The sequence below is a fragment of the Lithobates pipiens genome, unplaced genomic scaffold, assembly GCF_037356315.1.
Source record: "Lithobates pipiens isolate NorthernLeopardFrog02 unplaced genomic scaffold, aLitPip1_a1.2 Scaffold_27, whole genome shotgun sequence".
Lineage (NCBI taxonomy): Eukaryota > Metazoa > Chordata > Amphibia > Anura > Ranidae > Lithobates > Lithobates pipiens.
The window spans coordinates 6,281,353-6,295,304 of NW_027507788.1; positions in this window are offsets into that span (position 1 = coordinate 6,281,353).

The window sequence follows — 13,952 nt, forward strand, 5'->3', positions numbered from 1 at the left end:
CCTTCCACATACGTAGGGTCTGATCACCGTGTATATCCAGCATACCAGAATAAAGGAGATGGGGGTTAGAACCTCTGTTGGGTTTTGACTGCTCTCTGGAGTTCTGGTAAAGCCATTCCCTCACCAGTGCTGGGACAAGCAAGAAGATTAAAGTGCACCCCCCATCCCCTCCTCTCCTACAAGAATCTGCTCTTCTCCCACCCACGAGTGCTGCCCCCCCTTAAAACCTATGTGCGCTTCCCCCCCCTGCCCCCCTCACCAGTGAGTGTTTTCCTCCTCACCAATGAATGCGTCCCCCCCCCCCTTCACATGTGTGCCCCCCCTTTCTACCCATGTGTGCTCGCCCCTCACCCATGAGTGGTGCCCTCCTTAAAACCTATGTGCGCCCCCCCCCCTCACAGAGTGTGTGCTCGCCCCTCACCCATGAGTGGTGCCCTCCTTAAAACCTATGTGTGCCCCCCCACCTCACGGAGTGTGTATGCCCCCCTCACCAATGAGTCTTCTCCCCCTAGCCAATGAATGCGTGCCCCCCCACCCATGTGTGCTCGCCCCTCACCCATGAGTGGTGCCCTCCTTAAAACCCATGTGTGCTCATCCCTCACCACTGAGTGTGCTTCCCCCCCCCACCAATGAGTGTGCTGCCCCACCAATGAGTTTGGTGGGGGGGGGCAATGAGTGTTCTTCCCCCCCCCTCAGCAATGAGTGTTCTCCTCCTCACCAATGAATGCGTGTCCCCCCCTTCACATGTGTGCACCCCTCTTCCTACCCATGTGTGCTCGCCCCTCACCCATGAGTGGTGCCCTCCTTAAAACCCATGTGTGCCCCCCCCACCAATGAGTTTGGGGGGGCAATGAGTGTGCTTCCCCCCCTCAGAGTGAGTGTGCCCCCCCTTTACCCATGTGTGCCCCCCCACCAATGAGTGTTCTCCCCCTCGCCAATGAATGTGTGCCCACCCCCTCCTACCCATGTGTGCTCACCCCTCACCACTGAGTGTGCCCCCTTTTTCCCATGTCTGCCCCCCTCACCAATGAGTGTCCTCCCCCTCACCAATGAATGCGTGTCCAACCCCCCCCCCCCACCCATGTGTGCTCACCCATTATCTATATGAGGGTGTGCCACCCCCTCTCACCCATGAAAGTGCTCCCCCCCTCTCCAATGTGAGTGTGCCCATCCTTCACCCATGAGTGTTCCACCTCCCCTACTCATGTGTGCTCCACCTCAGTCCTTATCCATGAGTGTGTGTTCCCCTTCCTACCCATAAGTATGTGTCCCCTCCCCAATAATTGTGCCTGCTCCCCATAAGATTACACCCCCCCCCCCCATGAGCTGTATACTACTTCAGCAGCACAGCTGGCAGGTTTCACCCCCTCCTGGTGAAGAGCTAGAAGTGGCTGCCTATTCTGCCTACCAGTTGGCCTGACCCTGCCTCCCCCAAACTGCAATGTCAGCCAGATGGGGTTCTACACATGCTGCTGCACAGATAATACCCCCCCCCCCCCCCCATTTAGCAGGCAGTAGCGATGCCGCTCACAACCCAACCCATTCAAGTGAGTGGGGCCATGCGGTTGTGGGGCGATAGTGCGGGACTCAAGGGCATTAAAGCAGGAGAGGAGTAGGCGATGTTGCCCAATCACATGTCAAGTACCCTCTGAAGAGCAATACGAAAGTGTGAACAAGCCCTTTAAGTAAAGCTCAATTTCGGACACCACTTTTTTTTTTTTTTTGCATATGTTCCATATCCACTTTGTGCACAACAAATGCCTTCGCAAACCCAGATATTGTGTGTAAATGTTGCAGCGGCCTCATCACTATGCTTTATCCAACCTGAGCAGAGCAGTGGGAGGGGTCTCCACTCGCCTACAGAAAACTACAGGAGGGGGCTTAGACCAGACCATTCACCTTGCACAAGAAAGGAGAAGGAGAGCAGAAGTGAGCGGTCTTTATAACAGGAAGCTCCTGCACAGGGGCAAAGTTTGCGTCTGTGCAGGACCGTACAGGGTCGTCGTCCTGTAAAACTGTTGATGATGAAAGGTGGAAATCTCTATGAATGGGGTGGCGTCACTCATGTGAGGGGAATACAAATCCGGTCTGTGCTATAAAATTGCCATAAACAATATGTTCAATGATTTGCTCCTGCATCTCTCTCTCCCTCTCTCTCTCTTTTTAGGGAATGTCTGGCTCAGCTTTGTGGCCGTTGTGCTTTGGTCTGCAGTATACGAGTTCTATGTATAGATGAGGCCGTGTGACTACAGAGGTCAAAAAATAGGCAAAATTCCACTTTTAAAGCAAAGCACAAAATGACGGAGGTGTACAGTATGTACTAATATTATAGGGCTTCTGCTCTCACACTCCGGGCAGATGTTACAGTTGATGTAAACCTTACCTGGAGGATATTTAGTTTACTTTGTGCACCATTAAAAGTTGCCTTTTTTTTTCTTTTTCTTTTTTTAACACCACATCCCTGGATTCACCTTTTTTTTCAGCGTTTGCTTCATCTCAATGGTGCCAGTCTCATGCAGCCTCTTTGCAGCTATTTCATATCTACTTGCACCCCAGTAGTAGCTCCATTTGACCAAATGCAGTCAGGCTTGTCCCCCGGCTGTCACTTTAACCAGCCCCCCCCCCCCCATGGCCGGTCCGGTGGCACTTATCCCTCGTGTGGTGGGGCTCTGCTCCGCTCCTCTCCTGGAGTGAAGGGGCTCTCTTCTTCCTCTTCCTCTCCCTCTTTCTTCTTCTTTCTTCTTTCTTCTTTCTTCTTTCTTCTTTCTTCTTCTTCTTTCTTCTTCTTCTTTCTTCTTCTTCTTTCCCTTCTTCTTCTTCTTTCCTTTTGTTTCCAAAATCCACAACCTGCTGTCAGTGAAATGGAAAATGAAAAATATATAAATATCTGCCCAATTATATAACTACTCTTCTCGAATTCATGGTGCAATTAAAATAATTCTTTATTTTTCTTTCTTTTCTTCTTCTTCTTCCTCTTCCTCTTCCTCTTCCTCTTCCTCTTCCTCTTCCTCTTCCTCCTCCTCCTCCTCCTCCTCCTCTTCCTCCTCCTCCTCCTCCTCCTCCTCCTCCTCCTCTTCCTCCTCCTCCTCCTCCTCCTCTTCCTCTTCCTCCTTCTCCTTCTCCTTCTCCTTCTCCTTCTCCTTCTCCTTCTCCTTCTCCTTCTCCTTCTCCTTCTCCTTCTCCTTCTCCTTCTCCTTCTCCTTCTCCTTCTCCTTCTCCTTCTCCTTCTCCTTCTCCTTCTCCTTCTCCTTCTCCTTCCTTCTCCTTCTTCTTCTTCTTCTTCTTCTTCTTCTTCTTCTTCTTCTTCTTCTTCTTCTTCTTCTTCTTCTTCTTCTTCTTCTTCTTCTTCTTCTTCTTCCTCCTCCTCTTTTTTTTCTTTTCTTCCTCCTCCGTAGTGGCAGGTAGCAGCGACTCCTGTGTCCGCTTGGCTCCTCAGGCTTCCTCCGCCTTGTCTCCTCCTTCGCCAAAGCATTAGGCATCCAATAGGATCACCTAATGCTTTGGCCAATCAGGAGGCAGGTCTCACTGACCTGCCTCCTAATTGGCAGGGAGGAATGTTAATGTGAAAATAGCGACTCGCTATGGCACACAACGGGGTGGGATCGGGACGGAGTGCTCTGCGCCCCCCTTCCCCCCCCCCCCCCGAGCCCACCCTAATTTGAAGCCTATTGGAGCCTCTGGCTCTCATCACTTGCTTCAAAATACACCCCTCCCCCGCCCTGCCATAGTATTTCATGTGTCATGGGGCTGGGCACATGAATAGGGAGGGCGACGGAGGTATCCGGGGGGGGAGGCGCCCGTGTGCCCAAAATGCACAGGCCGCCACTGTCCACTAAGTCATGTTTTTCTTGGGGATCAAATACTTATTTTACTCACTGAACTGCAACTCAATTTATAACATTTGTATCATGTGGTGTTTTTTATTTATTTATTTATTTTTTTATATTCTGTCTCTATCATATACAATTCTCTATCATAAAAAATAGACCCTTCATTTCTTTGTAAGTGGGAAAAACGTACACAAATTACGGGGGAGACGATTATTATTTCCCCCCCCCCCCCCCAATGTGGAGCCGCACACCGTGCCAGAATCTCTTGGCTTTAGATCCGGTCTCCAGAACATATACAGTAAGAAAAAACAAAAACAAAAAAAAAAAAACAGTATATAGAGCAAATATATTGTTTTCTCTATATAATGTTTTTTATGGCTTTAAAAAATGGCCACCACTCCCTTCCCCGCCGCGCTTCGCTTTCCTTTTTGATTTGCTGCAGCTGAAATGTTTTTTATTCTGTTTCCCTTAACTGTAAACTTTTTTATTTTATTTTTTTTTTTTTCACTCTCTGGAAGTTACATTGTCCATCCTTTCTGGAGCTTCCAGATAGTGCGGGCTGCCATCAAATCTCAACCGTAGATAGGCGTTTTTATTTAATTTTTTTTCTTTTTGTTTGTTTTGTTTTCTACCATCGTAACTTCCATGAAGAATTTGTGCCAAGCTTGTGTTTTGCTGAGCGTGTTTGAGCACTTCTGAAACCCCTTGCAACCAGAGGTTTTACTACATTTTTAGGCTTTTATTTTTTGCCCATTGTGTGTGTGTGTGTGTGTGTGTGTGTGGTGGTTTGTTTATTTTGTTTTGATTTATTTATTTATTTTTTTTATTTATTTTAACAATTTGCGATTTGGATGTGTTTATTTATTCATTCCATTTTATTTATTTTGGTTGCAATAGGCCGCGTTTTTGATGAAAAATCTGAATTCTGACTTTCAAACTTGGAATTCTGTAAAAACAAAACAAAAAAACCCAAAAAAATGGCCTCAGGGTTCTTCCATAGTTTTTTTTTTTTTTTTTTTTTTGGTTTGGTTTTGTTTTTATTTTTGTTTCTGCCATCGTAACTTCCATGAAGAATTTGTGCCAAGATTGTGTCTTGCTGAGCGTGTTTCGGCACGTCTGAAACCCCTTGCAATCAGAGGTTTTACTACATTTTTAGGCTTTTATTTTTTTCCCAGTGTGTGGTGGTTTGTTTGTTTGTTTTATTTTATCTTTTGTTATTTATTTTAACAATTTGCGATTTGGATGTGTTATATGTTTATTTTATTTTTTTGGTTGCAATAGGCCGTGTTTTTGATTAAAAATTTGAATTCTGACTTTCAAACTTGGAATTCTGTAAAAAAAAAAAAAAAAAAAAAAAAAATGGCCAGGGTTCTTCCATAGTTTTTTTTTTTTTTTTTTAACTTCCTGGAAGAATTTGTGCCAAGATTGTGTCTTGCTGAGTGTGTTTTGACACTTCTGAAACTCTTGCAACCAGAGGTTGTGTGTGTGTGTGGGTGTGTGGTGGTTTATTTATTATTTATTTATTTTAACAATTTTTGCAATGTGGATGTGTTATTTATTTAATTTTTTTTATTTTTTTTTATTTTTTGGTTGCAATAGGCCATTTTTGTGTTTTTTGAGATTAAAAGTCTGAATTCTGACTTTCAAACTTTGAATTCTGTAAAAATAAATAAATAACCTAAATAATGGCCTCAGGGTTCTACCATAGTTTATTTATTTTATTTATTTATTTTTTGTTTGTGCCATCGTAACTTCGTGGAAGAATTTGTGCCAAGCTTGTGTTTTGCTGAGCGTGTTTCAGCTCGTCTGAAACCCCTTGCAACCAGAGGTTTTACTACATTTTTAGGCTTTTCTTTTTTCCCAGTGAGTGTGTGTGGTGGTTTGTTTGTTTGTTTTTATTTAATTTTTTTTATTTATTTTAACAATTTGCGATTTGGATGTGTTTTATTTTATGTATTTATTTTTTTGGTTTCAATAGGCCGTGTTTTTGATGAAAAATCTGAATTCTGACTTTCAAACTTGGAATTCTGTAAAAAATAAAATAAAAGAAAAATAATGGCCTCAGGGTTCTTCCATAGTTTTTTTTTTTTTTTATTATTTTGTTTCTGCCATCGTAACTTCCTGGAAGAATTTGTGCCAAGATTGTGTCTTGCTGAGCGTGTTTCGGCACGTCTGAAACCCCTTGCAACCAGAGGTCCTTCCTGCCCACCTCTCCTCTACATCTGAATTAACGTGTTGTGTGAAAGATATATTGCTGCACATTGTGTGTAATAGGTACCCCGATTTCCCCCACACCCCGATCGCCAGAGACAGAATGTTGCCTCCTGAGACCAGCAAAGGGACAGTCGATCTATTTCTACAGACATGGAAGTGTGAAAAAAAAACATAATTTAAGAATACTATTTTTGGAAGGTGTAAAAATGTGTCTAGTGCTGGCGGCGGGAGGTGACGAGAGAAACTCTATTACTGTGATGAGGTGCAACTCCGCTGTGGACTGAGCTGTCATATAATATTGTTCACCCCATATATAGGCATTTTACTACATTTTAGGCTTCCCTTTCTTCCCAGTAGACCAAGGATGGGTTTATCTGTTTGTTGTGTGTGTGTGTGTATAATATATAATTTTTTTTTTTATATATTTATATTAAAAAAGCGTATTTTTGTTTTACAATAAAAAAAAAAAAAACACACAGCCCATTGTTAAAAAACAAAAATAAATAAAAATAAAACACCACCACTCATCCAAATCGCAAATTGTTAAAAATAAATAAATCAAACAAACTTTTGTAAAATGCCTATATAAAAAAAAAAGGAAGAAAACACACCACATCCATTGGAAATTGTTATATATATATAAAAAAAAATTTCTTTTTTTTTGTTTTTTTTAACAATTTCCAATGGATGTGGTGTGTTTTCTTCCTTTTTTATTTTTTTTTTTATATAGGCATTTTACGAAATTTTATTTTTTCCCAGTTTGTTTGTTTGATTTATTTTTAACAATTTGCGATTTGGATCTGTGGTGGTGTTTTATTTTTATTTTTTTATTTTTTTTTAACAATGGGCTGTGTGTTTTATTTATTTATTTTTTTTTTATTGTAAAACAATACGCTTTTTTAATATATATATATATATATATATATATATATATATATATATATATATATATATATATATATATATATATATAAATAAATATAAATATATATATATATATATATATATAAATATATATATATATATATATATATATATATATATATATATATATATATATATATATATATATATATATATTTATGTATGTAGTCTTAGTCTTTTTTTTTTTTTTTTTTCCCAGTTTGTGTTTGTTTTTTTTATTTTTTTTTTATTTCTTTGTTTTAGTTTTTTGTTACAATAGGCCGTGTGTGTTTTTTTTATTATTATTATTATTTATTTTTTATTTTTTTTGCGGCACCATTGACCACCGTTTCCAAGTACCATCGTGTTGAAAAGCCTGATGTGTAATTTTCACACGTGCTGCTATATTAATATGAAGAGCCACCGATTTTTAGATGTCGGGTTAAACGTATCTAAGCCTGTAAAAGCCTGATGATTTGGCGGCAGATTTGCACGTTATTATGTTACGATACCGACGCTCTAAGGCCGCGTACACACGTGGGGACTGTTCGCCCAACTTTGTCCGCTGAACAGTGTTTCGGCGGACAGTCCGTTCGTGTGTGGGCTTCAGCGGACAGTTTCAGCGGACAGTCTGACGAACAAAGTTTTTCGGAAATTCCGTAAAACTGTCTGCTGAAACTTGGTTTGAGCGGACAGTCCGCCCGTGTGTAGGCTTGTTCGTCAAACTAAGTTCCGCGCATGCTCAGAAAGGATTTACACGGCGAAGGTTGCATTGCAGTGTATAGGACGTCGTATTTCTAGTCCCGTCGTACGTGCCGTTCACGTCATCGCGCAAGTTTCAACGGACTGTTCGTTCGTCGTGTGTGGCCATGTCCGTCCATGCTAATTTTGAGCGGACTGTCCGCTCAAACTGTTTGACGAACAAAGTTGGGCGAACAGTCCCCGCGGCCTAAGAGCCGATTTAAAAATACGGCTGGGGTCAGTGGTGCATTATCTCCCAAAAAGCACTTAATCTTTTTTTTTTTTTTCCTCCGCACATTAAATAACTTTTATTTATTTTTTCCTGTGGAGTGACTGGTACGGTAAGTCTTCCAAAAAAAAAAAAAGGCATTTAATCTCTTGTAGATTAAAAAGGGAAAAAAAAAACTCCAGCATTGTGTTCCATATGTCAAGTTTTCATAAACACAGCAAGCAGAACAAATCTGAGCGTGGAAATCATTAGCAGGCGCCAAAAAAAAAAAAAGGCTCTTCTAGCCACGAGCCCCGGATCAACCCCACAAACATTTTATTTCCATAAGGTAATAACTTCTCCGCGCATCTTTTATAAAGTAGAATTTGTTCCGAGAGGTGAGCCGTAAAGAATTGCGCAGGCAAGCAAACTATAAATAAATTTGTAATTTTAACATGCATTACCATGTAATTGAGAAGAGGTTCACGGATAATCCACGTCCTTTTTTGCTCTCACCCAGCCGCCTGGGAGACGGGTCTTAGCTGAGAAGATCTGGTGAATGGGGAAACTTTTGATGGGCGAGGGGCTTCAGGAGGGGAGGGGACCATACACTGGGTTCAATAGAAGCATCACATGATGGCAAAATTTTTATTTATTTTTTAAATCCTCCTTTTTTTTTTTTTTACAGTACATCTTTCTTTTTTTCCTTTTTACTATTATTATTAATATAAATATATATAAAAAAGAACGAAAGATTAAAAAAAAAAAAAAAAAAAAAATAATATATATATTATACATTTTTTTTTATTTTTTATTTTTTCTTTCATTTGTAACTTTCTTTTTTTATATATTTTTTTTTCTTTCTTTTTCTAATTCTTTTTCTTTCTCTCTCTCTCTCTATCTATATATATATATATATATATATATCTATATCTCTATATATATATATATATATATATATATATATATATATATATATATATATATATATATATATATATATATATTTAATAATATAAAATTTTGCTTAAGGGCACGTTCAAACATGAATCAGCCCCTGCAATCCACGTTAAATCAGAGGCCAGACAACCCATCCAGTAAGCTTAGTCAGGTCTGTAACCTTACTTTTTTGGGCCCTGTACCATAACCCAATGTTTGGCCACCCTGCCCCAGCCCGAGCAGAAGCACATTGGTGATCTCATCACTTTACTCTTACTATTACTGTCCTGATGTAACCAAGCCCCTAGTGATGTCATCTCTTTGCTCTCCCCCTGGTCTAACCAAGCCCCTAGTGATGTTCTCTCTTTGCTCTCTGCTCATCTAACCAACCCCTAGTGATATCCTCTTTGCTCTCTCCTGGTCTAACCAGGCCTCTAGTGATGTAATCTCATTGTTCTCTCCCAGTCTAATCAAGCCCCTAATGAAGTCATCTCTTTTAACAAACAATGATGGTCTTTATTGAAAAAATATAGAATGATCACATGTCACATGACAAACAGTATATAGCAGAAAACCTACATATTGCACAGTTATATGTTCCTACAGCAGAGGACTGTGTCGTGCAAAAATAGGAAACTGAGTAACCTATATCTTCCTGGGGGTGGGGGGTTGGGCATGGGTCCATGCATATCATACCTCATTGTACTTGGAACAAAAACGGACAAGTAGAAGCCATTCTTAAAATCAAGTTTGTTTGGTCCATGGTTGCCAGATCCGATCATATTTCCGTGATGTCATCTCTTTGCTCTTTTTTTCTAACCAAGACCTTAGAGATGTCGTCTTTTGCTCGCTTTTGGTCTAACCGAGCCCCTAGTGATGTCATCTTATTTCTCTCTCCCGGTCTAACCAAGCCCCTAGTGATGTCATCTTATTTCTCTCTCCCGGTCTAACCAAGCCCCTAGTGATGTCATCTCTTTGCTCTCCCCTGGTCTAACCAAGCCCCTAGTGATGTCATCTCTTTGCTCTCCCCTGGTCTAACCAAGCCCCTAGTGATGTCATCTCTTTGCTCTCCCCTGGTCTAACCAAGCCCCTAGTGATGTCATCTCTTTGCTCTCCCCTGGTCTAACCAAGCCCCTAGTGATGTCATCTCTTTGCTCTCCCCTGGTCTAACCAAGCCCCTAGTGATGTCATCTCTTTGCTCTCTCCTGGTCTAACCAAGCCTCTAGTGATGTCATCTCTTTGCTCTCTCCTGGTCTAACCAAGCCTCTAGTGATGTCATCTCTTTGCTCTCTTCCTGGTCTAACCAAGCCTCTAGAGATGTCATCTCTTTGCTCTCTCCTGGTCTAACCAAGCCTCTAGTGATGTCCTCTCTTAGCGCTCTCCCGGTCCAATCAAGCACCTAGTGATGTCATCACTTTGCTCGCTCCTGGTCTAGTCAAGCCCCTACTGTTCAATATACAGCAAGGCAATAGATCCTGATTGACTTGCTGAGCTGCCCCTCCCTCTCCCAGTCTGAGCCAGATCAAAGCCTGTTAACAGTAACACAGTAACTTAGGCTAGTTGTCTTTATTATAAAAAAAAAATTTATTTATTATTATTTTAAGAAAATATCTGGGCTAAACGGTGAGCTTTTCTTATCTGCCCGGAGTTGAACATTAAATGCTTCTTCCGAATATTAAGTGTGAACCATGTGAACGTGATTGCAGAGTTTAAGAAACATTTCTGTGCCTCAGGCAGAACCTTCAGCTCAGCGCCCGCCCTCATTTGCAGTACAGAAGCCAATTCTATTTCTAAGAATATTGCTTATTGCCGGAACAAATGCCCGTCTCGGTTGGGGAAAAGAAGACTTAAATAATTAAAAAGCAAACATGCACACAGATGCATGAATCTACGCTCTTCTCTGCAGAGGACCTCTACATTTCACTTTCTGCCTCCATGCTAAGCTGTAGGATTGGAATCTTGGTAACCCCTTTTTTTATTTTTATTTTTTATTTTCATACTACAGTGGATGTGTTGGTAATGCCAAAGTGGGTTCAGGTGGGGGCAGTACTGGAATCTGGGAAAACGCTGGTTTTACAAGATTGTATTTCCAACACAATCCTGAAAAGTCACAATATACAGCAATGGCATGGTGCTGTGCTCAGCCTTGGGCCATAAGGTTATCTTATTAGTATTGCTATCTTAAAGTACTGATGCTGATTTAAGTGGTCTGATTCCCAGGCAGGCGGCTTCTACAACCCAGAGGAACTCTATGGTCTCCTTGTCTTGTAGTGGAATGTAACACAAGTGTAAATTGAAATGCCACACTACTGCTAAAAGGTCCAGCTATGACCTATTCCATTGAAAGTCGGGGCAGTCCAAAGAGTATTGCAATGCATTTTAGATGTCATTTTAATACTGCCAAATGACCACCCAGTCTCAAATGTTGTGGCAGAGCCTGGTGAGTTGTCGTCACCCCAGGAACTCCTTTTTGGTGATTAGTCTTCATCCCAGGAGCCCTTCTTGGTAACCAGTCTTTATCCTGGGAGCCTGTGTTGACGATCATTCTTCAACCCGAGAGCCTCTCTTGGCGACCAGTCTTTATTCTTTGAGCCTTTCTTAGCGACCAGTCTTTATTCTATGAGCCTCTCTTGGTGACCAGTCTTTATTCTATGAGCCTCTCTTGGCGACCAGTCTTTATTCTATGAGCCCCTCTTGGCGACCAGTCTTTATTCTACAAGCCTTTCTTGATGACCAGTCCTTTATTCTACAAGCCTTTCTTGATGACCAGTCCTTTATTCTACGAGCCTCTCTTGGAGACCAGTCTTTATTCTACGAGCCTCTCTTGATGACCAGTCCTTTATTCTACAAGCCTTTCTTGATGACCAGTCCTTTATTCTATGAGCCTCTCTTGGAGACCAGTCTTTATTCCAGGAGCCTCTCTTGGAGACCAGTCTTCTTTTTACGAGCCTCTCTTGGCGACCAGTCTTTATTCTATGAGCCTCTCTTGGAGACTAGTCTTCATTCTTCGAGTCTCTCTTGATGACCAGTCTTCATTCCAGGAGCCTCACTTGGTGACCAGTCTTTAGTAAAATTCATATTCGTGTTCGTAATTTTTAAATTTTCTTCGAATTTACTTTTGTTATTTTGAAACGTTAAAAAATCGATTAATTTTTAGAATCGGTCGAAATGAAAGTTTGTTGTTTTCCATTTTGAATGCAGCAAAGCTAACAAACAAAAGAAAAATCTTCATCAAACAATTACAATGACTCTTTCAATCACTTTTTTTATTTTTTTTATTTTTTTATTTTTTTTGGCTTAACAAAAAAACAGCATTATTTCAAAATGGTACTCCAATAACAACACACGCCGTCTTTGACTTCAGCAATATGCGTACAGTTTAGAATTCGACTGGAGCTCAATGTAAAATTCGATTTTGCATTTCAGTTAGAATTTCCAAAATTCAGACGAATTTGCGTTACGTTATTTGGAGCATTTGGTAAAATTTGTTTATATTGTAATTTGTATATTCGGCTACATCTGAATAACAAAATTTGTCTGAAATATTCGAAACGAACCGCACAGGTCTACTGATGATGGGGTACTTATGGTGGGATTTAATCCCAATATTTACTTATTATGATCAGGCATTTTTAAGTAGCCTTGCATATATTTTATATGGTTGAATTTGTATATTGGTTTTAAGCAGGACCAAACTTAGAAATGTATGTTTAGGGTGTGCCCCCCCCCCCAATCTTTTGTTACTTCTGACATCTTGGAGATGCCCGTTTGGCTCTTCAGGGTTCAGGCGAAACGACATGCATGGAAAGGCGGAGGGGGCACGATTTGTTTAAAAAATAAAAATAAAACGCTACCCTATTGCTATAGAGGAGGGGGTCGAGAGAAGGGAAGTTTAACACAGAGGGTGAAAATCCACTTTCAGTTGACATATTTCTGTTACTATGCTAAACCTTGACAGTGAAGCTAGACTCTCTTCCCCCTTGACATTTCCTGGGAAACATCCGGGGAACCCTGGCCACGTCTCTCGTTGGCTCATCCAATCTTCCCAGGACTGATTTTTTTTTTTTTTTTTTTTTCAAAGACCTGTATCTAAATAGACATTATGGGATGGATCTACTAATGGAGTAGAGCAGTGTTTCTCAACCAAGGTTCTATTTGGGTTGCCCTGGCATGCCAGGAGCATGAGACCAAGTTTGCTCTGGATCAGAGGTGGATGTGAGGTCTCTTTGGTGATGGGGGTTGTCGGGTAAAAGGGGACTCTGATGTGATGGAGGACTTTGACTCTAATGGGGGGTCTCCTGTGGTAACATGGGGGGGGGGGGGGTCCTTTGATGTATAGTGTGGTCTGGATAAGGTAGTTGTGTGTAGGGATGAGCTCGGTATTCGACTCGAACATCGGCCGTTCGTCAGTTCAGTGAATTCAGAACTTTGTGGACCGTTTGCTCCACATTGTGGACCGTTTGCTCCACAATGCACTACGCCATCCCAGTGCATTGCTGGCTCATGATTGGCCAAGCATGCACTGTGACCCCCGCATGCTTGGCCAATCACAGCGCCGGCAGCGAGGAGAGCCATAATTGGCCAGAGGCAGGATGCCTGTGGCCAATTATAGCTCAGGGGGTTTAGTACACACCCCACGCTATATAAGGCCGCCATCGCGGCAGCCTTGTGTAGTGTGTTGGCGTGCAGGGAAAGAGCAAGATGGGCAGGGACAGTGTGTTATTTTCTCAGCCATCTGCAGTAGTTAGTGGGTGTTGTGTGCCTCCAGCGCAGTATACACCTGTATCTACCCTTTATTGCTGTTGCTCTCTAATACAGGCATCTGCAGGAGTTAGTGGGTGTTGTGTGCCTCCAGCGCAGTATAAACCTGTATATACCCTTTATTGCTGGTGTTCTCTAATACAGCCATCTGCAGGAGTTAGTGGGTGTTGTGTACCTCCAGCACAGCACAGTATACACCTGTATCTACCCATTTTTGCTGGTGTTCTCTAATACAGGCATCTGCAGGAGTTAAAGTGGGTGTTGTGTGCCTCCAGCACAGTATACACCTGAAGATACCCCTTATTGCTGGTGTTGTCTGTTGCATAGCTTGCATATTAGCCTTTTAAAATTATCAC